Genomic DNA, 27687 nt, shown 5'->3' on the forward strand with positions numbered 1-27687 from the left:
TTTAACAGATTGGCTGGGGACTGTCTTATTCCAGATGGCCTCATTCATATGCCTAGCTGTTGTCAGAGGCAATAGGAGAAACAAGTCACTTATTTTTCATCTTCTAGGAGGCTAGCCAAGGCTTCTACACATAACCATCTTACAAAAGCATCAAGAAAACAAGCTTAAATGTTCAAGCTCATTTCAAGCCTATCCTTCAGTTATACTCACTAACATCCTATTAGCCAAAGCAAGTCACATAGCCAAGTCCAGAATGGAAAAATAGACTCAACTTCTTTATGGGAGTTACAACAGAATACTACGGCCTTGTTTTAATCCTCCCCATCCCCCATAATTGAACATTGTATAATATCACAATTAATGTGATCATTAATAACAATGGTCACAATTATTTCGTCCTCTCCACATGCCAAATATCCTCAATCCTCTCAGGACTCCCAAAGGTCTCCTTCAATTATAGCCTCAGTCTCAAGTCCAGTATCATATGATCTGCATCTTTTGTGAACCCAAGTGAGGATACATGGATATAGCTCCCTTGATTGAAAGACTTCAAAACTAAATAAATACACCTACCATTCGACAGTGAGCCAAGATCAAAATAACCACAATAAAAAATGGAATCCTCATAGAAGTCACTGGTCAATAGCAACTTTAGCATTCAGATGGGCATGAGTTGCCAGTTTCCCTTATGGTAGAGACAGAGACTATTCTGCCCTCTGGGCAGTGGCTCTCTATTTTCTAGTTCATTGTTCTCCATGGCTGTGCCCTCTGCGATTTTAGCTCTGTCTTCTGAGACATTTTTCTTCTTCTAAGTGAAATGGCCTTGTTTTTAATGGAGTAGAATTTGCAGCCTTTTGCCTACCTACAGAAAGTTGGAGAAGTCTCTTCATTTTCAACTGTCTCAGTCTCTTTTAGTTTATATTTGTCCTACTCTCTTAAAATATGTGTGGTTTTCCATGTATAAGATCTAGTCCATTCCACTGGAAAAAGCCACATCTACTTTTCTTTTTAAGACAGGCTTCTGTGTCTAGACTTCCTCATGGCTGGTCTATGTTCTTTATATGATGGATGAGTTTCAAACACAGCCAGAGAACACATTTTTAGGCCCAAGCATTATTCAAGCCTCTCCTTGCAACATGTTTCTTAGAATCCCATTAGCCAATTTAAGACACATGGCTAAATCCACATTCAAGGGATGTTGAAAGATATCTCCTTAATGGAAGGTGCTGTGGACATTTTTTTTTTTTTTTTTTTTTTTACAATCTACCACATTACTTAACAGGCGATTTTTCTTGATTTGTGTTTGCTCTAGACTGAATGTTTTTGTTCCCCAAAATTCATATGCTGAAACCTAATCCCCAGTGTGATAGTATTTGGAGGTGGCCTTTGGGATATGATTAGGTCATGGGAGTGGAGCCCTCACAAATGGCACTGGTGCCCTTTCTCAAGAGTCCCCAGAGAGCTCCTTTGTCCTTTCACCATGTAAAATTATTGCAAGAAAACACCCAACTATGAATCAGGAAGTAGACCCTCACCAGACACTTAATCTGCCCGTACCTTTGTGTTAGACTTTCCAGCCTTTAGAACTGTGAGAAATACATCTCTGTTGTTTATAAGCCACTCAGTCCATGTATTCTAACATCCCATACTGACTAACGCAGTGTTACCTATGAAACAGCTTTTCACATGTGATTTTGTTTTTCAATTCTATCTCATTGTTTAACTAATTATTATTTATGATGCCTCTTAGATACGGCAGGTTTCAAAGACAGACAAGTTCCAAAGAACAGGTCATCCTACACCACAACTACACAGATACTGTCTTAAGGGAAGCTAAAGAGATAAAGACTAAGACTCAGTGAAATGTAATAAAATGAGGCCTGACTATTTCCACTCAAAGGTTATTTTTCCTTCTTTACAAAAGTGTCTGGATAAAGCAGCCCTTGTCACAGGGCTTGTCATTTCATGTTCTAGATAAATCCTATCCTAATGATATGGATCTCTGCACAAGAAAATAGCAGGTTTTTGTTTGCAAAAGCTCATGCTTAGAATGGATGTTACCTAGGTCATGCTAGAAAGATGGAACCAAAAATTTGAACGAGTCAGAAGTGGCTCATCTTAAGAGTCATGTACTCCCCTTTAGTAATGCAGTGGTAAACAGATCCATGTATACTCCTAAAGATATTTATTGTGATCCCAGCTGTGGCCTGGGAGATTCACATATAGAACACCATATTCCCCTGCCTTCAAGAGGACAATAGGACTTAGGTCTATGAACCTCTCCCAGTGTTTGTTTGTTTGTTTGTTTGTTTGTTTGTTTGTTTCTTTCTTTCTTTCTTTCTTTCTTTCTTTCTTTTCCTTCCTTCCTTCCTTCCTCTTTCTCTCTTTCTTTCTTTTTAAGAATTTATTTATTTACTTGAGAGAGAGAGAGCACTAGCAGGGGGTGGGGTAGAGAGAGAGAGGGAGAAGCAGACTCCCCGCTGAGCAGAGAGCCTGATGTAGGGCTCAATCCAGGACGCTGGGATCATGACTTGAGCTGAAGGCAGCTGCTTAACTGACTGAGCTACACAGGTGCCACCCCCCCACACACCAATTTTCTATACTTTGTAATATTCCCCAGGAGTCTTCACAAACTTTTAGTGGGAGGATGGCCCACATACCTTCAGGAAAAAACAAACAAACAAACAAACAAACATAAGGCTGAATCTCTTACCACACTGGTGAGAAAAGACTTGGAACAAAGTTAATTTAAAGAGGAAAATTAACATGATTTTTTACTCCCAATTTTGTGAAGCAATTTCATTTCCAAATTATCTGTCTCGCTCACAGTTCCTTTCTGTGAAACTTACCTGCCTGAAGCCCCTGGAAGACACATCTACTTTTCCCTCTCCATCCAGGTCTGATTGGATCAGGCTTTGGCATCACTGTGGCAAGGTACTCAGCCCCTCTAAATTTTATATGTGGTGAAAGCACCTACTTAAAGCACATTTTGCAACATAAAATTAGAAAATTTTAGCACAATGCCTGGTACATACTGAATGCTTAGTATATATTAGACAGCACTATTACAGCCACATTTAATTGAATGCTGATAGTTCGGATATTCACACATCCACAATGGAACATTAGTATATGAAGAAATACTAATTCGCTGTTCACAACCAGGTATTTTGTTTGTTTGCCCCATTTATAGAGATATAAACACGTTTTTAGAGTTTTGTCTGAAGTTGTTAAAAGGATGTTAAAATTGAATATTTATGAAGGCAGGCTTCATATTGGAAGCCAGACTTCCAAAGTCTAAGCACAAAACGTTAAGATTTCAATGTTCACATTCCAATACAAGATTCTAAACTATTTAGATAAGAAATGTTGGAAAAGATAAACTTATCTTCAGCTCACAACTTACCAAATGCATCTCATGCAATAAAACAATTACAGGAGAAATAGGAAGATTAAGTATAAGCTACAGTGTCTCTTTCCAGTCTCATCCTTTATGATTTGGGCATTACGGGTCAGAAGCTGGTAAAATTGATCAAGAAGAGACCATGTGGGCGTTCTGACACAGCTGAAATTGTTTCAGGGACAAAGTTTAGCTCTACTTTTATAGATAATGTGATACTCTTCCAGCACCCTGAGAATCAGGAGCTCTGACAGCACCTACATCCAGTGAGTGTCCCTGGTATGAACATCGACATTCTCATAACAGGTCATGGCATAGTTGAGGTTTCTTCAGATGATTTTAGAGAAAGAAATGGAAGCAAGAGCACAAGAATCAGAGAACAGTATACACTGAGGGAACTAACAAGGATAGGCTGCCTTTTGAAAACACATTGAGTACCTCTAGAGTATACTGTCTGGCATGACTTGATGACATTATGAGAAGTGGCTGGGTGTGACGTCCTGCTAATACCTGGTAGGAAGCTATTGAGCCGGGGGTATTTGAGTTAAGTATTGTTGTTATTGATATTGATACTCTAAAGAGCATTGGATTTCTATCAGTTATTGAAAGTAACAGCTACATGAGCTGGAGTGGGTTTGTTGTTTTATTTGTTTTCTGAATGTGAAACTGCCAAGAAGCAGCATTAACTGGGTGCCTTATTTTTTTTTTTAAAGATTTATTTTATTTTATTTATTTGACAGAGAGAGACAGCCAGCGAGAGAGGGAACACAAGCAGGGGGAGTGGGAGAGGAAGAAGCAGGATCATAGCAGAGGAGCCTGATGTGGGGCTCGATCCCACAACGCTGGGATCCCGCCCTGAGCCGAAGGCAGACGCTTAACCGCTGTGCCACCCAGGCGCCCCTTTATTTTTTTTTCAATTATTGAATATGTAAATATGTGGAGCTCACATACTCTCACAAAATTATCAGCCAGTGAATACATTTGATAGGGAGAGAATGAGATTTTTAATTGCCTTACAGAACAAATCCAACAGAGTTTTAGAATAAGCCGACAGGAATTTAAAATGTACTTCAAAATAAGATTTTATTGTACATAAAAATATATTACCTGCTACTCTCACCAACTATGAATGTGGATATGACACCCTATCACTTTCTGAGAAAAGTAGATTATGCTAGAAAATATTTTCCAAGTCATCTAACAAAATAATTCGCTGACAGATGAGTGCTGCCATTTTTGGGAAACCCCAGTGCTCCTGGTTATTAACTTCCAGCCATTCATTATAATAGAGGCCCTCAAACTTTAGCATGCATCAAAATCATCTGGAGGGATTATTAAAACTCAGACCACTGTACACCAACCCAAAGTATCTGATTCCATAAGTCTTGGTAATAAGTTTTATTTCTAACAAGTTTCCAGGTAAAGCTATTGCTACTGCTGAGGGGGACTTTGAAAACTTTTGCACTAGAATACATTTCAGCTAGAATTCTATGAGTTGCTGAAGGGACCCAGTTGAGCAGATAATGAAGGCCTATAAAATGGCCCTACCTTCAAACATCATGGCTGGGGATCTTCAGATATATCCTATAGAATGCATCATTGATTTAATGAAACCATAACAATTATGTCAGCTCACAGGAACCATCACTGGGAGCTTGCCCATCTCTACCAAGAACTTTGGTATTTGTTGCCTTTGAATGTGCATGTGAGATGTCAACTTCGCTGGCCCTTTCTACCCTTGAATGACTGTGTTCTCAGAACTGTTCCACAATCATCATGTAGGAATCCTTATTTCTAGCAATGCAATTGGATCAGTTGGCATCCTTTCCACAAGCAAATTTTGTAGGATAATTTTGGAAAATTATCAGTATTCAAACTACTAGATGACTAGAGAAGTTCTGGGTTTGGATTAGTTTGGCCTAGCATGCATTCCATATGTTTATAACCAAAAGTCTATTGACTTTTGTCTATTGGGTCCTTTGTCTAAGCAAAAGTGTCATCTTTGTTTTTGTGTAGATATTGGACACACTGGTAGTATAGCACTGCTTTCCTGGTTTTTATGTGAGAAAAATATCTTAGAATTAATGTTTATAACTGCTCACACTTCTTGGGCTAATATGTCTTGGTTACGTACATCAATGTAACCTGGATGTCACTGTCTGGATTTAATTGTGACACAACATCAGAAATTGTTGTAGACGCTCAATTCCTGACCATGCAGGTGTCAGGTACATGTGGCCATCCTATACCACTAGTACCAGCATAAAGTGCTTGAAGTCATCAAAGCAGACCTTCCTTAACTTCCTAGTAATCCATCAACAAGTTTATTTGAATTCATGTTCGTACTTTCATTTTTTGGTCTTGTCACAAAAGAAGAGGCACCTACCTTTCTTCCCATCAAAAAGGCAAGAAACCACTGGTGTTCTGCAGATGCTTTCACCTTGACAAAGCATCTTACCCACTCAGTTACTCCTTTTTCTCCTTCATCCTTAATCTCCCTCCCTAGAGCAGAATGTTACTCAAAGTGTGGTCTTTGAATCAGCAACATTAACACAATCAGGGAATTTCTTAAAAAGCAAATTCATAGGCCCCACCCTAGACCTATCTGTTTTAACAAATTCTCAGGTAATTTTGTCACTCAAGTATGACAAGCACTAGAACAGTGCAGTGGCTCTCAGACTTATTTACACATTGGAATCACCTGGGAGCTTAAGAAGCTATTGATGCTTTGGACCTATCCCCAGTGATTTATTTCATTCATCTAAGATACAGCCTGGGTACTGGATTTTTTTTTTAAATAGATTTTTCTGAAGAGCAATTTTAGGTTCATGGCATAGAAATTTCCCATCTGCCTTCTGCCCCCACATACAAACAGGAATTTTTAAAAGCTCTCCAGGTGATTCTCATGTGCAGTCAAGTTTAGGAACTACTCTCAAAAATATTTTTCTTACCAGTATTTAAGTAGCATTTTTCTTATTTTCTTTAAATACCCCTCAATCATGTATCTACCTCTAAAATTATTGTTTTTTTTTATTTACAAACTTGAATTTTCTCTTTCTCCACTTCCTCACCTCCTATTTACCACCCAGTTCACTGTGATTTCTCCTGAATTTCCACCATTTTCTTATTTTCAGCAAATTTTTCAGCAATTTTTTTCCTTGCTTTTTTGAATTGGAAAGGGCCTCCAATATTATGGCGAATAAAAGTATTGGCAGTAGACAACTTTGCTTTGTTCCCAACTTTCTTTAAGGGAAAATTTTTTGATATTTCATTCATATGTAGTTAGCTCTATGTTTTTGGCAGCTACTCTTAGCCAGATTGAAAAAGTTTAACTCTATTTCTAAATTGCTGAGATTTTTACCAACTTAAATTTAATTGTATAACTATTATGCATCTGGTGATAAGGTAATATGGTTTTTCTCCTTATTCTGATAGGTTAGTGAACCACATTGATTGATTTGGGATGACATCAATCAAGTTTTGTTTGTTTTTGTTGAGTTATATTAGCTGACATTCTGCTAAAGATATTTACACCTGTGTTCATGAGTGATTTTAGTCTGTAATTTTCTCTTCTTATAATATTCCTATTATGGAATTGGGATCAAAATCAGCAGTGGTCTGCTGGTAAATGTCCAATCATTGGCTTTCCAGGAAAATAAAAGGCCTTGGTTTATAGTGATTGATGATTACCTTGTTGAACATATTCCCATGACAGCTGATTTCAGTCTATCAATGTGATGTCACTGATTGCAGAGTTGCGAAGAGATGCTCACAATTGGCTCTTCTTAGCCTGTGCAAGCTGGCTCCAGGATACCACTGTTATGACCTAAAAAAATAAACAAGTAAGTTGGGAATTGTTCTATCATGCTTTATACTCTGAAGTAATTGGTGTAATATTGGCATTTCTATGTCTGCTTTAAATCTTTGTTAGCAGTCACAAGGTTTTGAGTAATTAGTTTGATTTATGACTCCTGAAATATATATATATTTTTTCTTAATGTAAAAAAATTGCTCTTTTCTACAAAGAGCATATCCTCATTTGCACTGTGTCTTTCAAGAGAAGCTCATATTTAGTATGTAAATATCATATTGCCGTATTCCAGGAAAAAGAAAATCAAATGAAGAAAAAGGCAAAAAGAATCTTTATGATCCCACTACATGACAAGTAATCTGTAGTTGGCTAAATAATTAGCAGTGGATTTCGTCAAATGCTACTGGAGAAAGATTTATGTTAATAATGGTTCACTTTGTCTTATGCTAGGACACTAGCTTAATCAGTGGCTCAGTTTCTCTTTAGCTAAACATTAGCTAAATCACACTGGGAAAATAAAACTCAGAGGTGGAAACTAATTGGAAACATTGGTTTTATGTAATGAAGCACTTACGTATCCATTTGGGGGATTCATTAAGTTTTAGTTTGGGGAAGTTTTCCCTCACCTGAAAAATGACAAATGCATAATTGTGATTGAGATATACAATTGTTAAAAGATGACTACAAGGGAGATTTGGCATTTCATTTCTTCAAAATTCCACCAAAATTTGACTGAATTTTAAGGGTCCCAAAATAAAAAAGATGAACAAGACTGTATTCCACTACTTAAGGAGCCTAGTAAGGGACAAACACATTTAAACCAGTAACAACTTTAACAGGTGATAAGGGAAATTAATGAGATTTACATAAAGTGCTATCGGAACACAATGAGAGAGCAATACATTCTTTCTAGGTGGGAGACAAAGTCTATCGACAGTGTTATTATCTGTCTATTTCTCTCTTTCTCTCACTCATGCCCCCATCCATAGACTTAGTATTTTGAAGATCAAATTAAAGAAGGGTCAAAGTATCCCTTCAGTAAACCAGAAGAAGTTACTTTTGTTCCAAGTCCTATGGTTTGCTAAGAAGTTTGCTCAAGCCAAATGAAGAGGCATTCATTCCCAGTGGGATATCTTCCTTTGGAGAACTCCAGAGGCATCACCATTGGTGAAGAGCACTCCAGCAACAAGTGAGCACAGCACATTCAGGGTCAATGAGTACCATTCTCATAGGAAAGAGATAACTGATATCTGAGAGGTGAAGCTGTTTTACTAATGATGAGCAAAAATCAGTCTTAAAATTGTCCAAAATGATCTTATTGATTAAAATTGGTTTTATTGTGTCTTTAAACATGAAGGGTTAAAAGTTGAGATATTTTCTAGGAGCAGGACCAGCTACATAATTTGCAGGGCCCTGTGCAAACTAAAAATGTAGTGTCACTTATTCAAATATCAGTAAAATTTTGAGATGGCAATAGCAGTACATTAAACCAAGCATGGGGCTCTTTATTACTGCATAGTTCCCAAGCCCATGAAGCCAGTCCTGAACAGAGGGCAGTATCGCTTTATACATTGGAGCAAACTAAATATTTGTCATTTGGTCTAGAATGGGAAACCAAAAGCTTTGAAATGGAGCAAATGCATGTCTGAATACCACTTCCTTCACATGTTACCTACTAGATGTTGGGTAAGTTACGAAATTTTCCATGTTCCTCACTAAAATGTGGCCATACAAATTAAAACTTCCATTGCAAGTTCCAATAATATACATGAATACATATGTGCATTTTCCTCTAGTGAGCTTACAAATAGTTAAAAGTATTATAAAAAAAGAGTTTGTGCAAATTAGTGGCTTTACAATATTGCTGTTAGTTTTAGAAAAATAATTATGTTAAATTAAAACAATCCATTCTTTTTTCAAAATTTCCATGTCCATTGATGACATCCTTTGTTTTAGTTGTGAGCTGCCTATCACAAGTTAGATCTTAGAAAAATCATTTTAAGACTAGACTAGACTTTTAAATATTTAAATGAAAGTTACAGAGTTAGGATTAAGAACATAATAGCATATGAATTATGTATATTCTGCTTATTATATTCTTTATTGTAACATTTCACCATTATTTTGGGTACTCATAGATTCATTTAATTTACACTGCATCCAATAATTTAAAAAAATCATTTACTAAAACAATATGATACTGTCATAAAAACAGATGTATAGATCAATGGAACAGAATATAGAGCCAAGAAACGAACCCACACAAATAAGGTCAATTAATTTATGACAAAGGAGCCAAGAATAAAAATGGACAGTTTCTGTAATAAATGATGCTGGGAAAACTGGATAGCTACATAAAAAAGAATAAAACTGGACCACCATCTTACACCATATACAAAAATTAACTAAAGATAGGTTAAAACTTGAATGTAAGACCTGAAACTGTAAAATTCCTAGTGGTAAGCTCTTTGACATTGGTCCTCGTGATTTTTTGGATTTCACACCAAAAGAAAAAAATTAAAAATAAAAAAACAAGTGGGACTATATCAAACTACAGAGCTTCTGCACAGCAAAGGAAACCATCAACAAAATGAAAGGATAACCTACTGAACGGGAGAAAATATTTGCAAATCACATATCTGATAAGAAATTAGATAAAAGGGGGCAAAATTAGCCGAATGGCAAGCAGAAGGAAGAGGATGAAAAGAACAGACAGGGAGAAAAGTATTTGCAAACCACATACTCAACAAAGAACCATACAATATATAAAGAAGTCTCAAAACTAAACAGTAAAAAAAGAATACAATTAGAAAATGATAAAAGACATGAACTTCACTGCAGATATACAGATGGCAAGTAAGCTTATGAAAAGATAAATGTTCAACATCATTAGCCATTAGGAAATGCAAATTAGAACTACCATGAGATATTACTACATACCTATCAGAATGGCCAAAATAAAAATGGTTACCACATGAAATGTTGGCAAAGGGGGCACCTGGGTGGCTCAGTCAGTTAAGCATCTACCTTTGGCTCAGGTCATGATCCCAGAGTCCTGGGATCGAGTCCTGGATCAGGCTCCTTGCTCAGTGGGGAATCTGCTTCTCCCTCTTCCTCTTCCCCCTCTCCCTCTGCTCATGCTCTGTCTCTGGCTTTCTCTCTTTCAAATAAATAAATAAATAAAATCTTTTAAAAAGAAAAGAAAAAAGAAATGTTGGCAAAGATCCAGAGAAAATGTATCACTGACATATACATTGTATGTAAAATGACATAGACACTCTGGAAAAACTTGGCAGTTTCTCATAGAAAAAAACATACAACTACCACAGCATTTCAGGCATTTATCACAAAGAAATAGAAATGTATATTCACACAAAAGTCATAGAAGCTTTATTCATAACAGCCAAAAACTGGAAATAGCCCAGATGTCCTTCAATAGATAAACAGTTGGGGCACTTGGGTGGCTCAGTCGATTAAGTGTCTGCCTTCGGCTCAGGTCATGATCCCAGGGTCCTGGGTTCAAGCCCTGCATCAGGCTCCTTGCTCAGCAGGGAGCCTGCTTCTTCCTCTCCCTCTGTGTGCTCTCTCTCTCTCACACACACACACGTGTGCACACATGTTCTCAAATAAATAGATAAAATCTTTAAGGAAAAAAAAGATTAAAAAAATAGAATAGTTAAGAGCAAACTGTGGTACATGTACAACACGTAAGACTACTCGGCAATAAAAAGAAGAAACTATGGATGTGTGTGCCTTTGATGGATTTCCTGGGAATTACATTGAGTAAAAAAGTTCTAGAAATGGAGGTTAGATTCTTGGTTTCTAGTGTTTGTGAAGGGGAAAAGGGATATAGGGCAACTGAAAGAAGTTGGGCATGTTATACAGGGGCAATATGAGAGATACTTGTGATAATGGCATGTTCAGTATCATGACTGCGTTGCTGGATATACAAACCTACAATGGTGATAAAATTATATACAACTAAATCCCCCCCAAAACACACACACACACACACACACACACACACAAAGAGTATAAGTAAAGCTGGAGAAATATAAGTAAGATCAATTATATTAATGTCAATATCCTGGACGTGGTATTATTACTACTTTTACAAAATGACTAATAGGAGAACTGGGTGAAATGTTTAAGGATTTCTCTAAGTTATTTTTTTTACAACTGCCTGTGAATTTACTATGATCTCAATAAAACTCATTTAAAAATGATTCATGTAAATATTTCTCCTACAGACTACTCACAGGAACTCTGAGGTCAGATTAGGCATCAGATTGCTGCTGGAGAAATAGGATATAAAAACTCTCCCTGCCCAGTGCTACCTCCTAGCCACATTCAGTAGCCCATCTAAACTATACAACAAACTTATGAAAGACCATAACACCATTCTTAGTTGAAATCTGAACCTGGAGCCATCTAAACACAAAGTCTAAGTTATCAAACAATGCAATACTGCATCCTTATACAAGCAGCGTTAACATCACTCTGGATTTCACGGGGACAGACAATGTTTACTACTCTCATGTTATTTTCCTAATTGATTTTAATTTTAATAGAGGATGACTGTGGAAAAAATGTGTGCCTTATGTTTAAATGCTTCAAATCCAGTTAATGTTTCTTAAATAAAGGGGTGTGTGTGTTAATGGGCTTGTAGTGGTCGTGAAAATTCTCTTAGTTTAACAGTTGCCCCAGTTATGATAATTAGACCTATTAGTCAAGGTGTCAGATTCCCAAAAGGTTGCAGTGCACTGAAGTTGTCTACAAAGGGCTGCAGTTCTAACCAGTATGTACTGTTTATCATAGCAAAAATCTAGTGGTTTTGAGAAGTATGGACATTGTAGGGAGTGCTAATCTCCTGTGATATGATGACTTTTACTATTAATTGGCAAGATCAAAATAAAGTCAAAATGAGCTCTTTTCCAATGTTTTTTTTTGAAGAGACCCTGACAAAACCCTCCTCTTCGTTGACAAAGGCCCATTATCTGAGTGATAAATGCAGAGATATGGGGGATAAAACACACCTCTAGCAAACAAACAAGCAACAGAGCCCCCGCCAGGACATTGTATTTGTTTGTTTTTTCCTAACTGGACAAGTTATAGCTTCAGAAGCTTTAAAAAGCTAAATATGAATACATTTTTGATGATGGGGGAAAAGTCAGGAAGGACTAGTTTCAAGAACAGAAGGAAACAGATGATTACACTTTAAGTCTGAGAAGCAACAACATCAGAGGTGATGAAATTCTTGCTTAATGATCAGTGAGTCTATCCTTAGAGAAGCTCTGTCACTCTTGTAGTTCTCTACCAGGTAGTCAGAAAATAAAATCACGATTCCATCACATACACCTAATACTCCCACACCTTCTCTTCCCTCTCCTTCCTTCCACCTCTCCTAGCCCCTTCCATCAGATAAACTAAGATTCAAGAACATGATGGCTCCCACCAAGTGGCAGATGCATACATCTGCACAAAAGAAAAAAAAAGTCTTCATGAAAACTAATAAATACAGAATCAAGTCAGTTTAAAGGAAAAATAATCTCATTATTAAAGTGAAAAATATAATCAAAAATATTACTAAAAAATAGAGAAGTTTTGTTGAAATGTCCTATTTCATGTGTCAGCATAGAAAAGAGAGGTAAAAGCCCTAGGTAATCCCTCTCTAACTGGATGCTATCATATTACCTGCCCCAGGCCCCCTTTTCTGGAAACTGCATATCTACTCCTGGACATGGACCGCATTTCATCTAGAGGTTACCACAGAGGGAACCAGGCTTTTACAAGATGACCACCCCCTCACTCCACAGTCAGTTGGTTCAGGGACGATTTGCTGCCACGTGAACTCAGGCAGAAAAAAAACAGCCTATAATTAGAAAACAAACACCATACAGAAAGGCAGGAACCAGATGGAGAGAGGAGATATATTGATTCCATCAAAATACTATAGCTAGAAGTAGTACTTAATTTCTAGGCCCTACACCAGAATTATTAAGTCAGAGTCTCTTTGGGTAGAACCCAGATTTTTTAAAAACCCCATCAGACTAAGGTAAGGGGCAGCTAGGTTTGAAAATCATGATTCTAGATAGATGTTGAGGCTCAAATGAATTTCCATGTGGAGCTTAGAAGATACCCCAGTTTCCATCCAATAAAATACTCTTAACTAACACAGTTTCTTTGCCAAAATTTTAGAACACATCATGCATGCTGCAGAGAGATAGCAAAGCAAACAACAAATATATACCACTTTAATGCAATGTTACATTTTAATAAGTTAGTTCAAAAAGAAATCTGTCATATACTTACACGGTGATTCTTTTGAACAGAAGTTTTAAAAAATAAGGGAAGAGACCTTGTAGTCCTTTATAAATATACAAAATATATATAACTGAATTTGTGTAGTAGGAGTTTAAGTTTTAGGCCCAAGGGATGCTAAACTTCATTTTTATAAACAAAACAAAACAAAAACTTGCTTACAGAACGTAAGTTAATGGCAGAGTCCTAACAAAAACCCTTTTACCATACTGGGTTGTTGTACCAAATAAGTAGTTGGGGAAACTGTCACATTATTTTTCACCTACATTTTTATCTGCATTTTATTCACTATCCACATTTTCTTAGAGATAATGTTAAATGAGGAGAGAAAGAACCAACAGGGGAATAAAAGAGAAATGAACATTTTCTTGGTCCTTATTAGCACAACAGAGAATTCAGCTTCAGATTATACTAGAGTAGTCCAAATTTGTCTTGGCTCAGTATATTTCCAAAATACATTCACATATACTCTTTTATCTGATCCAAATGCTTTAATTACAAATTATTTGTACACCTCTTCATTTAAATATATTTGCAACATATGGGATCCTAATCTATTTTTCCTTTCATCCCCCACCCTTCGCATCATCCTTGTCTAGCTGCAGTTTCAAATATTTTTTCTCATTCCCCCTGAGCATCTTTTGCCACGGAACTTCAACATAGATAACAGAATTTGAGACTCTCCCCCCAATAATTTATTTCTGCTTTCTCCATGAGTATAAGACAATACAAAATTTCTCAGGCTTCTTCCCATTAGAGAGCAATGCCAACAGTTGCTTCCTAAATGTGATTAGCCTTCCCAGATGTTGATGAAACTCATTTTCACCAAATCTACCTACCCTATATATGGGAATGACATGCACCCTCATAGGGCTCACTTTATGGGAAAATGAACATCAGAAATTTATTTTTAAATGCACCTTTTTTTTCTGAAAAGAATTATCTTCCAAGTATTGATTTTGTTAGATTTACTTGAAAATTTCTTTTGCCTTTTTTTTTTTCCCTTTCAAGCCTTAGGCCAAATTTTTATCTTTTTCATTCTTTGATGAGCTTCTTATATTTCTTCTGGCATTTGCTGTAGCTTTTTGATACATTAGAGGATTTAACCGGTTTTGACACAATTTCTTTTTACCTTATTTTTATAAACTCCTTCTATTTTACTTGTTCCAGAATTCTCTATATCCAAAGTAGGAAGGTGCAGTATTGCATCACTCAGCTTTGTTATATATCTCTTTTCTTCTTTTTTCCTTGCTGAGGAAGAATTATAGTTATGTGCAAAGGGCATCTTCACATGGTTCAGATTGTGCCTGAAGATAATCATACTGGTTATAGTGTCAGTCTAACATTTCTTTAATACAAGCAATAAAAAAATCACCATGCTTCCATTCTTTAATGAGTTTGCTAATTTTTCTCATGTTAACAGAGAAACCAGTTACTTTCTCCCTCAAGGTCCTCTCTGTGTATTTGTTCATCTGCATAACTTAACAGCTCTCACTACAGACGTGTTGTACCTTGAAATCAGAATCATCTGTCAGTACTTCTTTCCTGAAATATGGTTGTTATACATTTTGTTTAGTTGGTTGTTGTTATTTGTTTATAGTACATTTCAATTCTCTTGAATCTGCCATGAAGAACAGCAAAGGAAATTTTTCTCTCACTTTTCAAAGTGGTTTAGAACTCTATAGTGGACTCATGCACCACTTTACTTTTCTTGTGAAAAATTCTTCAGCATGGACCACCTAAGGTTTTTGGTTTTTCTATTATTTTGTTTCATTGCCTCATTCTAATGGTTTATACCCCCAAAATAAACACCACTTTTTTCTGTCCTATTTTTCCAAGAGTTGAAATTTCTCTTTTGATGAAACTTTAATGTGTCAGTACCTTTATGGTTTTCTGCTAACCTTTATTTGTTTATCTTTCAAGCCCTAGAGAAGTAAACATTGACAAATGGGGAATTCCCTCCTCTTCTTATAGACAGATTCATTGTTTTCAAACAGCCTAGAACTTGTCCAAAATTTGTAGACAAGGAAGATTTTAATGTACTCTTATACTGGAGGAAAAGTATTATGTTAATATTGCAGAAATTATTGATTCCATTAGCTCAGAAATGATCACCAGGTAATCTAAACAGAACACAGAAGTAATCAAACTAAGCAAGCTAGAAAAATCCAAAAGAAAAGTGTTCTTTCCAATATTATTTTAAAAAGCCTTTATTCAAATAACTATTCAATTGTGAAATATTCATCAAGTGCTTATTAATCACCATTGTGCCAGAACTGTACGATTCCTGAGACACAGATTGGAGGAAGCTGTCCTCATGGGGCTTGTAGCCCTTTCTCTTTTAATCTCCACAAAGATTCTCTGAAACATGAAAGTTGGGTACCTGGGTGCCTCAGCTGGTCAAGTGTCTGCCTTTGGCTCGGGTCATGATCCCAGGGTCCTGGGATCGAATCCCACATCGGACTCCTGGCTCCACAGGGAGTCTGCTTCTACCTCTGCCTCTCTGTCTCTCATGAATAAATAAATAAAATCATTAAAAAAAAAGAAACCTGAAAGTTGGCATTATTATGCCAATAATACATAAGAATAAAGATTCAATGTCTTGTCCATGGCCAAACTGGAGCTCAAATCTCCATATTCCTTTTGGAGGCTTTTTCATATAAAAAATGCAATTTTGTTGTCATATTTAAATAGTCATGCTATCAAGATATTACGAACAAACCAAGAAATGGATTGGAAGAACAAATATTGTTAAAATGTCTGTGCTACCTATAGCAATCTATACATTCAATGCAATCCCAATCAAAATACCATCAACTTTTTTCACAGAGCTGGAACAAATAATCCTAAAATCTGTATGGAACCATAATAGTCCCCAAATAGCCAAAGGAATGTTGAAAAAAAACCAAAGCTGATGGCATCATAATCTCGGACTTCAAGCTCTATTACAAAGCTGTAATCATCAAGATGGTACTGGCACAAAAACAGACACATAGATCAATGGAACAGAGTAGAGAACCCAGAAATGGACCCTCAACTCTATGGTCAACTAACCTTCCACAAAGCAGGAAAGAATACCCAATGGAAAAAAAAGACAGTCTCTTCAACAAATGGTGTTGGGAAAATTGGACAGCCTCGGGCAGAAAAATGAAACTGGACCATTGCCTTATACCATACACAAAAATAGACTCAAAATGGATGAAAGACCTAAATGTGAGACAGGAATCCATCAAAATCCTAGAGGAGAACACAGGCAGAAACCTCTATGACCTCAGCCACAGCAACTTCTTGCTAGACACGTCTTCCAAAGGCAAGGGAAACAAAGGCAAAAATGAACGGTTGGGACTTCATCAAGATAAAAAGCTTCTGCACAGCAAAGGAAACAGTCAACAAAACTAAAAGGCAACCTATGGAATGGGAGAAGATATTTGCAAATGACATTTCAGATAAAGGGCTAGTATCTAAATCTATAAAGAACTTATCAAACTCAACACCCAAAATCAAATAATCCAGTCAAGAAATGGGCAGAAGATGTGAACAGACAGTTCTCCAAAGAAGACCTACAAATAGTCAATAGACACATGGAAAATGCTCAACATCACTTGTCATCAGGGAAATACAAATCAAAACCACAATGAAATACCACCTCACACCAGTCAGAATGGCTAAAATTAACAAGTCAGGACACGACAGATGTTGGCAAGGATTTGGAGAAAGGGGTAACCCTCTTTCACTGTTGGTGGGAATGCAAGCTGGTATAGCCTCTGAAAAACAGTATGGAGGTTTCTCAAAAGGTTGAAAATAGAACTACCCTACAACCCAGCAATTGCACTACTAGGCATTTACCCCAAAGATACAGATGTGGTGAAATGAAGGAGCACCTGCACCCCAATGTTTATAGCAACAATGTCCACAATAGCCAAACTGTGGAAGGAGCTTAGATGTCCTTCAACAGATGAATGGATAAAGAAGATGTGTATATATATACAGTGGGATAGTACTCAGCCATCAGAAAGGATGAATACTTAGTATTTACATCGTCTATGGTTTCACTCATAAGTGGAATATAAAAAACTGTAGAGGATCATAAGGGGAGGGAAAACTGAATGGAAAGAAATCAGAGAGGGAGAGAAACCATGAGATACTCTTAACTACAGGAAACAAACTGAAGGTTGGTGAAGGGGAGGTGGATGGGGTGATGGGGTAACTGGATGATGGTCGTTAAGGAGGGCATGTGATGTGATGAGCACTGGGTGTCATTGGCAACTGATGAATTGTTGAACACTACATCTGAAACTAATGATGTATTATTTGTTGGCTAATTGAATTTAAATAAAATAAATTTTGGCTTACAGAGTTAGTTGTTTTTTACAGATATTAAGACAAGGAAAAAAAGATAACTTTTGTATTTACCCCTCTGTGCACAATTCCACGTGACTTCATTCTTTCTTGGACATTTGAGTTTTATATAGTGTCACTTCCCATCAGGGTGAAGAGTTTTGTTTTGGATATCTTAAAGTGGAGATCTGCTGGCAATAAATTCTTTCAGCTTCCATTAATCTGAAAATATATTTATTTTGCCTTCATTTTTAAAAGTCATCTTTATTAAATATAGAATTGTGGATTGGCAATATTTGGTTTTAAATCCTAACATGTTAAAGATATACCTTGTACCTCCATTTTTGTCTCATGGCAGTAAGCTATCATTGCTTTTAAGGTATCTTTTTATCTTTGGTTTTCTGCACTTAGCTATACTATTTGGTTTTCTTTGTATTTTTCCAGCTTCGGGTTCTCTGAGTTTCATGGATATGTCAGTTCACATTTCCCCCCAAATTTGATTATATTTCAGCCATTTTTCTTTGAAATTTCTTCTCTTCTCCAGTACCCTCCACCCCTTATATCTAGGAATCCTACTGAATATATGCTGGAACTCTAGATATTGCCCAACAGATCACTGAGTTTTGTTTGTGTTTTTATTCTTTTACTCTTTTCTTAGAATTGGTTACTTTCTGTGGCTCTCTCTTCAAGTTACTGGCCTTTAAATTAATCTATTCATCCTGTCCAGTGATTTTTTCCATTTTAGATGTTACATTTTCAGTTCTAATATTTCTATTTGGTCCTCCCCGCCCCCAATTTGTAATACAATATGATTGACTGTAGTTACCATGCTTTGTATTACATATGCAGGACTTATTTATTTTATAACTAGAAGTTTGTACCTCTCGATCCCTTTCACCCATTGAGCCCACCTCCCAACCCCTTGCCTCTGGCAAACGCCAATCTGTTTTTTGCACCTATATTTTTCTTTGTTTTGTTTGTTCATTTATTTTCTTCTTTTAGATTCCGTGTATAAATGAAATCATTTGTTATTTGAGTTTCTCTGACTTATTTCACTTATCATAATACCCACAAAATCTATCCATGTTGTTACAGATGGCAAGAATTCATTTTCTATATGGCTGAATAATGTCCCATTGTGTATATATGCTACATCTTCTTTATCCATTCATCTATCAATGGACACTTAGGTTGTTTCCATAGCTTGCTTATTTTAAGTAATGGTGCAAAGAACAAGGGGTGCATATATCTTTTCAAAGTAGTGTTTTGGTTTTCTTCAGATAGATGCTCAGGAGTGGAATTGTTGGATTGTGCAGTAGTCCTATTTTTAATTTTTTGAGGAAACTCCTTACTGTTTTTCATTGTGGATGTACCAATTTACAGTCCCACCAATAGTGCACAAGGGTTCCCTTTTCTCTGCATCCTTGCCAACACTTGTTATTTCTTGTTTTTTGATGATGGCCATTCTGACAGGTGTGAGGTGATATCACAGTGTGCATTGATTTGCATTTCTGTGATGATTAGTGATGAGCATCTTTCCATGTACCTGTTGGCCATCTGTATGTCTTTGGTGGGAAAATGTCAATTTAGAGTCTCTGTTCATTTTGTAATTGGAGTTGTTGTTATCGAGTTGTATAACTTCTTTATATACTTTGGATATTAACCCCTTAACAGTTATATGACTTGTAAATATCTTCTCCCATTCAGTAAGTTGACTTACTGAGCACACACACACACACCACACACACCCCAGCACCACCACCACGACCACCATCATCACCAAGAGAGATGTTAAGAGATATTTTCTTCCAGGAGTTTTATGGTTTCTGGCTTTATATTCTTTAATCCATTCCGAGTCATTTTTTGTGTATGGTGTAAGAGAGTGATCTAGTTTCATTGTATTGCATGTGGATGTCCAGTTTTCCCTACACCATTTATTGAAGAGACTATCTCTTCCCCATAGTATATTCTTGCTTCTTTGTCATAAATTAATTGACCATATATGCTTGGGTTGATTTCTGGACTTTCTATTCTGCATTAACGATCAATTTTGTTAGTATTATGCTTAGGTTCTTTTTCTTACTATCCTTTTTTGTATTTTTTTTCTTTTTGTATTTTTAATAGGTATTTGTTTTATGGTTACATATGGTTTTGATGTCACATTTTACCTCTTTATTTTGTGCGTCCCTTAACAAATTATTGTAGGTATGGTTATTTCTACTACTTTTGTCTTTTTAACTTTCATACTAGCTTTAAAAATGATTAATCCACTTCCTTTATTATATATTTATCTTTACCAGTGAGTTTTTTGCTCACATATATTTTCTTGTTGCTAATTACTACCCTGTCTTTTCAGCTTAAAGCAGTCCCTTTAACATTTTTTTTTAGGGCTGGTTTTTTTGTTGGTGAACTCCTTTATTGTGTATTTGTCTAAAAAACTTTTTTTCCCCCCAGCTTTGTAATGATAATCTTGCTAGGCAGAATATTCTTGTTTGGAAGGTTTTTGTTATGTTTGTGTTTGTTTGTTTGTTTTGTTTTTCCTTTTAGTATTTTGAATATCATGCCACTTTCTTCTAGCCTGCAAAGTTTCACTAAAAAATCTGCTGATAGTCTTATGGGGGTTTCCTTATATGTAACAAGTTATTTTTTTGTTCTTGTTGTTGCTTTTAAGGTTCTCTTTTTACCTTTAACTTTTTTAAAAAACAAAATTCACATTTTATTTAGGTTTAAATAAACTATACAAAATTGATTTTCTTTTCCAAAAAATAACAGCAATATTTTCTGTGTTATTCCTAGATAAACCACAAAACACTTATTTTTGTAGGTTTTCCAGGTTTTGTTTATAAATCAAGACAAAGCAGTAGATATAATCATGGAAAAAGACAGAGGAAAACAGAAAAATCAGTTGTTAGTATCCATGGCCTCTGATCCTGTCTTGACCATGAACAGAGGTGTTCAACATATACCTGCTAACCAGCTTATGAAGATGAAGGCTCAACAAAGGAATGTAAACAGCAACAACCCAATGTGGAATAACAATGGCAGTCTCTCCCATTCAAACTTTAACTGTAACTGTTCCTTTAAGTTCATTTGATAAAGACAAAATCTACACTGCAATCCTTACTTGGCAAGCTCACACATTTCTCTCTCTCTCTCCTGTCTGGTAATTCCCTTAACTGTCCATTACAGATTTTTAACATACTAACACTCCTACTATTCAAATGTCACTCTTGAGCTTCATTGTAACATTTTATAAAATGTATTCTTTCCTCCTACACCTCTTCAAAATCTATATCTTCTAAGAACTGATAACTCAACAATTGACAATTGGATTTAGTGATAATAAATGTTATGTCTAAAATGACTTAACTAAAACAGTTCACAAATGCCATTAGCAGAGATCCCGTAGAAGTGTAATGTGGCACTTTCAGTGCTATCTTCTGGAAGAATAAGTGTGTCTCCAAAGCATGAGAGTTTAAACAACAGCCATTTAAGTAGGCAGATTATCAATGGCTTATGTAACTCAGTGAGAGGTTGATAGGTCAAAATATTTAATGATTAAGTGACCTACATACACCTGACAACTTTTCTGTAGATGTTTTCAAATTTCTTTCAGATTTTTCCAAATATCAAACATAAGAGAAAGCCTACTTTAAAAGTCTCTTAGGTGCTTTCAATGGTTTCTGAGTTATCTGTAGGAAGCTCTGACTTAGTCGTATAGAGTTCGATATATGTGTCCACCATTAAATCCAGATTATGTTTTGCATCAAAATTCATGTTAAGCAAAGCCAAGTTACTTGACCTTTGGTCTGTCAGAGTGTTCCTCAGGTATGCTTTGAGACACTTTTGCTCATTTTCATAGTGTTCATTCTCAACTGTCATCACAGGAAGAATACATAGGACTTTCAACAATGCATAAACATTGGGAAAATTGATGTCTGGTAAATACAGGGCTTCATAAATCTTGGATGGAAGCTCTATATCTTTCCCTCTGTGTTTCCACTTGATTCTCCAACAGTGCAGCTCAGCTGAGAGTGTGTTGGGATTGGGCAAGTCACTTCTGTACGTGTCAGCATGGTGCTCCTCCGATATATTAGATTTGAGCTGTCCCATTACAGAGGGTAAGAGAGATAAACATTTAAGAGCTTTGAGGTGCTGTTCTGAGAATATATGTTTCAGTTCCTGAATAATGTGTTCCACTATTAGAACACTTAGAGTTTCTTAATAGTAACTCTGAGTGGTAAGCTGAGATTCCAGGTTACCTTGCTGGGCTCTGCAGAATTTCCCAGGGAGTGTCATCTGAATATCAAGTTTAGTTGCTAAATTTGTGGCTTCTTCAAACCAAAATTCATGATAAACTTCGATATTTTCTATCACTTCATTTAGTGAATGCAGCACTGCAGTCAAGCTACTGGCTGCAAAGCAAACATCAGAGTTTGCCCTTGGAGATTTTTCCCAAAGGCTCTTGTAAAAGATAGAACATTTTAAGAACAGCAATGGTAATGATGAAATCAAAATCTGTTACTGCACTACAGAGTACAAAACCTTGACCAGCTACATAGTTATTCCATCTAATATTTGTATCACTATTTATACCATCTAAACATAAAACAAGTGTTTGTAGGAAGTCTACCAAAATTTCAAAAGCATCATTCCTGCCTGTCCACGAAGAATGACAGATTTCCTTCAGTTCTTTACCCTTTTCCTCATTGTTTTGAAAGAGGACAGAAATTACATTGTCCAGCTCCAAAAGCAGTTGTGGAGATTGCTGGAAGAAAGAACAAACTTCTTCAGTTGTTCCTAATGCAACAGATACTCCCACAACAGGCACTGATTTTGCCAACCACATATTTAAGGCACAGGAAGAACAAAGCATGTAGACAGCTTGGGGATATTTCTCTAAAAGTCTATAAGTAACAACTTTAATTTTGGAAGAAATTACATTGGACACAACGTAAGGCTGGCCACAACAATATTCCGTGTTTAACCCCCACTTCTGAGTTATTTTAGTGTGAAATTTCACAGCCAGAATTTCTGCATCAGCTTCATAAGGCAAGAAGCCCACATTGGGGCACCTGGGTGGCGCAGCGGTTAAGCGTCTGCCTTCGGCTCAGGGCGTGATCCCGGTGTTATGGGATCGAGCCCCACATTCAGGCTCTTCTGCTATGAGACTGCTTCTTCCTCTCCCGTTCCCCCTGCTTGTGTTCCCTCTCTCGCTGGCTGTCTTTATCCCTGTCAAATAAATAAATAAAATCTTTTAAAAANTTTAAAAAAAAAAAAAAAAAAGAAGCCCACAAATTCCTCTCTCAGGTTATGAGATTTATCAACAAACCTCACCAACACAGGCAAGTGTTCTTCCCCTGCTGGGTCCACTATGTCCTCAGTGATGATGGAAAAGAAAGTGAGACTCTCACTACCCTGAGGGTTCCTCCCCAGTGCAGCTCTCACATTTGTCTAGCAACTGTTTCTGCTGTGTTTTCGAGCAGAACAATGTGCAAACTGCTGTTGTCTCAACGTGCTTTCTCAGAACCTCTTCACCAGAATTTATCTGGCACTCCAGTACTGCTTGAAAGTTATCAGGAGTAAAGAGACCCTCTGGGATTTCATCAGTTTCATGCCCATCCAGAGGTATGTTTTGTTTTCCATAAGAATCAAAGTTTCAAATAAAGATTTTAAGTATTCTTTGTTTTCTTTCTCTTCAAGGGTTAAAGGTAAAATGTCTTCATCCTGTTCTTCACCCCCTTCTTCTGTGCTGGGGTTCTGAGCATTGCTATTGTTTATTTCTTTATGTTTTGGTTCCTGTTCAGAAGTTTCATCAATTTTTTTTTTGTTTCAGAGTCCTGATTTCATCTTCACTCAATTCTTTTATTCATTTCTGGGGTTCTGAGCATTGCTATTGTTTATTTCTTTATGTTTTGGTTCCTGTTCAGAAGTTTCATCAATTTTTGTTTTGTTTTGTTTCAGAGTCCTGATTTCATCTTCACTCAATTCTTTTATTCATTTCCTGTGTCTTCTACATGGATTGTTCAAATGACTGGTAAGATCAAATATTGTGGTATTGCATTATCTTGAAGAACTGTCCTATAAGGACTCTCCCAGTGACTTCACAAGTATCTGCTTCAGTAATTTTGAGAAATAAAACAACCCAATCATTCTTTAGTTTTCTGGTGCCTCGGCAAAATGTATAGTTCTACAGATCGTAGAGGTATCAAAGTGTTTGGCACATAATTGATAATGTTTATTTAGTTGATCAGGTGTTTTATCTTCTAAGTCTGCTGTCTTACAATTCTCCACCCACTTCTGGCATTTGGCTAGATCCCGTGGGAACTTGAAGAAGGCCACGTCTGACTGCATGCTCTTCCTCGTGCAGTTGGGGGCAGTGCAGAAGTTTGGCATCATGGCCCACCCTCCGGCTGGCCCAGCCTTCCCCTCCCTGCCTCCTCAGGGCAGCCCGCTGGCCCATCGGGCCTGGGGAGGGGTTACCTTTAACTTTTGACATTTTAGTTATGTGTCTTGGTGTGGGTCTCTTTGGGTTCATTGTCTGGAATTTTCTGAGATTCCTGGATCTATATGTCCATTTCTTTTCCCAGGTTTAGGAAATTTTCAGCCATTATTTTTTTAAAATACGCATTCTGCCTCTTTCTTTCTTCTTTTTCTGGAATCCCTATGCTGCAAATGTTATTCTATTTGTTTTCCTCTAAGTCCTTTAATATTCATTCATAATATTTTTAAAAATTCTTTTCCCCTTTTGCTGCTTTGTATGGGTAAGTTTTACTGCCCCATCTTCCAGATCACTGCTTCATTCTTCTGTTTCAGCTAGTCTGCTGTTGGACCCCTTTAGCATATTTTTCAGTTTAGTTATTAAAATCTTCAACTCTGTTATTTCTGTTTGGTACTTATACTTTTGTTCTCTTTGTTGAAGTTCTTGCTGTGCTCATAATATCTTTTTCTGAATTTAGTGAGCATCCTTATGACCATTACTTTGAACTCTTTGTCAGGCAAATTACTTATCTCCATTTCATTTTGTCCCCCCCCCCAGGGTTTTATCTTGTTCTTTCATTTGAGACATATTTCTCTGTTTCCTCATTTTGCTTGTGCCTTTACGTTTGTTTCTATGTGTTAAGCAAAACAGCTATCTCTTCCAGTTTTAAAGGGGTGGCCCTATGTGGGAGGTGGAACTTCCTGTTTAACCATGCCTTAGCTCTTGGTTATCTCTCAAATTGTCTCTGATTTTTTCAGACCCCTGAGCCCCAGAAATGCATTCCTTCCCTCCACCAAAGCATGGTGCTCAGGGAGTATCCCCTGTGTGGGTTGCATGTGTCCTCTGGCTTGGAGAGGGGTGTGTAAGGGGCAGGGTGTTTACCTGCTGTTTCTGGTGGGGCCATGGAAGTGGTGTGGGTGAATGGGCCACTCACCCGCCACCTCTGGAGGGGCTGCATCTGTGGCACATGGAGGCAGGGCACTGGCCCACCACCTCTGATGTGGTAGCAGTAGTGGTGTGGGGAGTATGTTTGAGCCAAGGAAGCTGGTATGTGGGGTGGGTGGGTGCTTACCTGCCACAGCTGATGGCAGCACTAGCTCGTTAGAGTCAGAGTGCAAAAATGGTGCCCACCAGCCTTGGTGCTAAAAAGGTAGTGGGAAAATGTAAAAAAAGATGGCCACCATTATTTCTGTTCCTAGAGAGAGTCCCTATAGGCTTTTGCCTTCTGGTGAATTTCCTTCACATGTGGTCTAGACTTTTCAAATTATTGCTTTTGCACTGGGTCCCAGGATGAGTGATTCTGCATATGAACCCTTTAAGAGCAGAATCTCTATTCCATATAACTCTGGTTCTCTTGGATGCAAGCCCGTGAATTTTCAAAATCAGACATTTTGGAGGCTCATCCCTCCAGTGCAGGTCCCAAGGGTTGGGGTGCCTAATCTTGAGCACAGATCCCTCACTCTTCAGGGAGAAGTTTGGTGTTTGTAAGACCCCTCTTGTTTGTGGCTCACCATGACTAGTGTGGGTTTTGATGAGGTTGCATGTGTGCCTCTCCTGTCTGTCTTGATATAGCCCTTTTATCTTTTGTTGTGGAGGAGCTGTTCAACTAGTTCTCAGTTCTTTTCAGGGGAAATTGTTCCGTATGTAGCTGTAGCTTTGTTTTGTCCATGGGAAGAAGTGCATTTGGGATCTTCTTAGTTGCCATCTTGAACCTCTTATTCTGTTTCCTTATTGTATCTTCCATGTCTCTGCTGAAATTCCCTATGTTTGTTTAGTATGGCCATCTTTTTCTTTGAGTTCTTAACAATATTTATGAAAACATTTACAATCCTTATCTGATTATTCCATATCTAAGGCATCTTGAGTGTATTTTTGAGTCCTTTTTTCTTTTTCTTGACAACAGATCATAATTTCCTGTTATTTATGAGATATATTGACTCAACTATATGATGAAATACTTTTTGACATTAAAGAACATAAATGTTTACTGTTATAGTTTCCAGCTCCTCCCCTGTTGCTGCTAACATCCCTGCTCCCCAAAAGAACCCCACAAAAAAACAAAACAAAAACAGGAGGTAGAAAAAAGGAATAGGAAGCTTAGATACATAAGTGCATAGGTAAATGATAGGTCAATTAGTTCTTATGTATACACTGATATATTTGCCAGAATATTCTATAAAAGAAGTGATTAACTATAAGATCACTAGGAATGGAGGGATACTTTACACTCTATGCCCTTATCTATTTTTAACAGCTTTATTGAGATATAACTCATTCATTTAAAGTGCACAATTCAGTTGGTTTCAATATATTTTCAGGGTTGTACAACAATCACCATAATCAATTTTAGAACATTTCAATACCCTCCAATAAACCACCAAAAAGCCCAAAAACAAAACACCCCAAAAACCTGCACCCTTACCTTTCATCCCAGTCTTTCCCCTCTTCCACCACCTCCCAGTTCTAGGCAATTATTAATCTGCTTTCTGTCTCTGTAGATTTGCCTATTCTGGACTTTTCATATAAATGGGGTAATGCAATATGTAGTCCTTTGTGACTAGCTTCTTTCATTTACTACAATTCTAAGATTCATCCATCTTGTAGCATGTGTCAGTACTTAATTCTTTTTACTGCTGGATATTTCATTGTATAGATATATCACATTTATTTATCCATTCATAAATTGGTGAATTTAGAATTATTTTCTATCACTTTCATGTATTATCTTTCAAAAAAAATAATAAGACATTATTGAAACCCAAATAGTACAATGACTTTTGTAATTGTATTTTAAGTTGATGATCAATTAGCTTAAATTGCTAACATAGGGAACTCTGCAAGCTTTTAAGAGCTGAATGTTGCAATGAATATTTGCATGCACGTATCTTTCATTAAATGTGTGAATATAAGTGTGATGGTTAATTTTATGTGTCAACTAGCCCTGGTGCCCAGATTAAACACTTCTGAGTGTGTCTGTGAGAGTATTTCCAGATGAGTTAACTTGGTGGATTTAGTAAATTGTCCTCATTGTGGGTGGGCGTCATCCAATCCATTGAGGATTTGAATAGAACAAAAGACAAAGGAAAGAGGAATTTTCCATTTTCTTCCTGCCTCATTACTTGAGCTGGGACATCTCATCTTATTTTTTTCTGCCCTCAGACTAGGATTTATACAGTCAGCTCCCCTCATTCTCAGGCCTTTCTGTTTAGATGGAATTACATCACCAGCTTTCCTGGGCCTCCACTTGCTGGCAGCAGATAATAGGATTTCTCAGCCTCCATAATCATGTAACTCAGATTACATCTCTCTCTCTCCCTTACTCTCTTCCCCTCTCTC

General features: G+C 36.9%; 1 long non-coding RNA gene and 1 pseudogene across 1 annotated transcript in view; both read right to left on the reverse strand.

Moving 5' to 3' along the window:
• Positions 1-7222, reverse strand: part of LOC117802620 — a 67578-nt gene extending 60356 nt beyond the window's left edge. The window contains exon 1 of the long non-coding RNA XR_004625971.1: positions 7091-7222. This is a non-coding gene — a long non-coding RNA (uncharacterized LOC117802620). The remainder of the gene's footprint in view (positions 1-7090) is intronic.
• Positions 7223-21533: 14311 nt separating this feature from the next.
• LOC100469084 lies at positions 21534-24266 on the reverse strand (annotated as a pseudogene).
• Positions 24267-27687: the final 3421 nt, after the last annotated feature.

The sequence above is a fragment of the Ailuropoda melanoleuca genome, chromosome 6, assembly GCF_002007445.2.
Source record: "Ailuropoda melanoleuca isolate Jingjing chromosome 6, ASM200744v2, whole genome shotgun sequence".
Taxonomy (NCBI): Eukaryota; Metazoa; Chordata; class Mammalia; order Carnivora; family Ursidae; genus Ailuropoda; species Ailuropoda melanoleuca.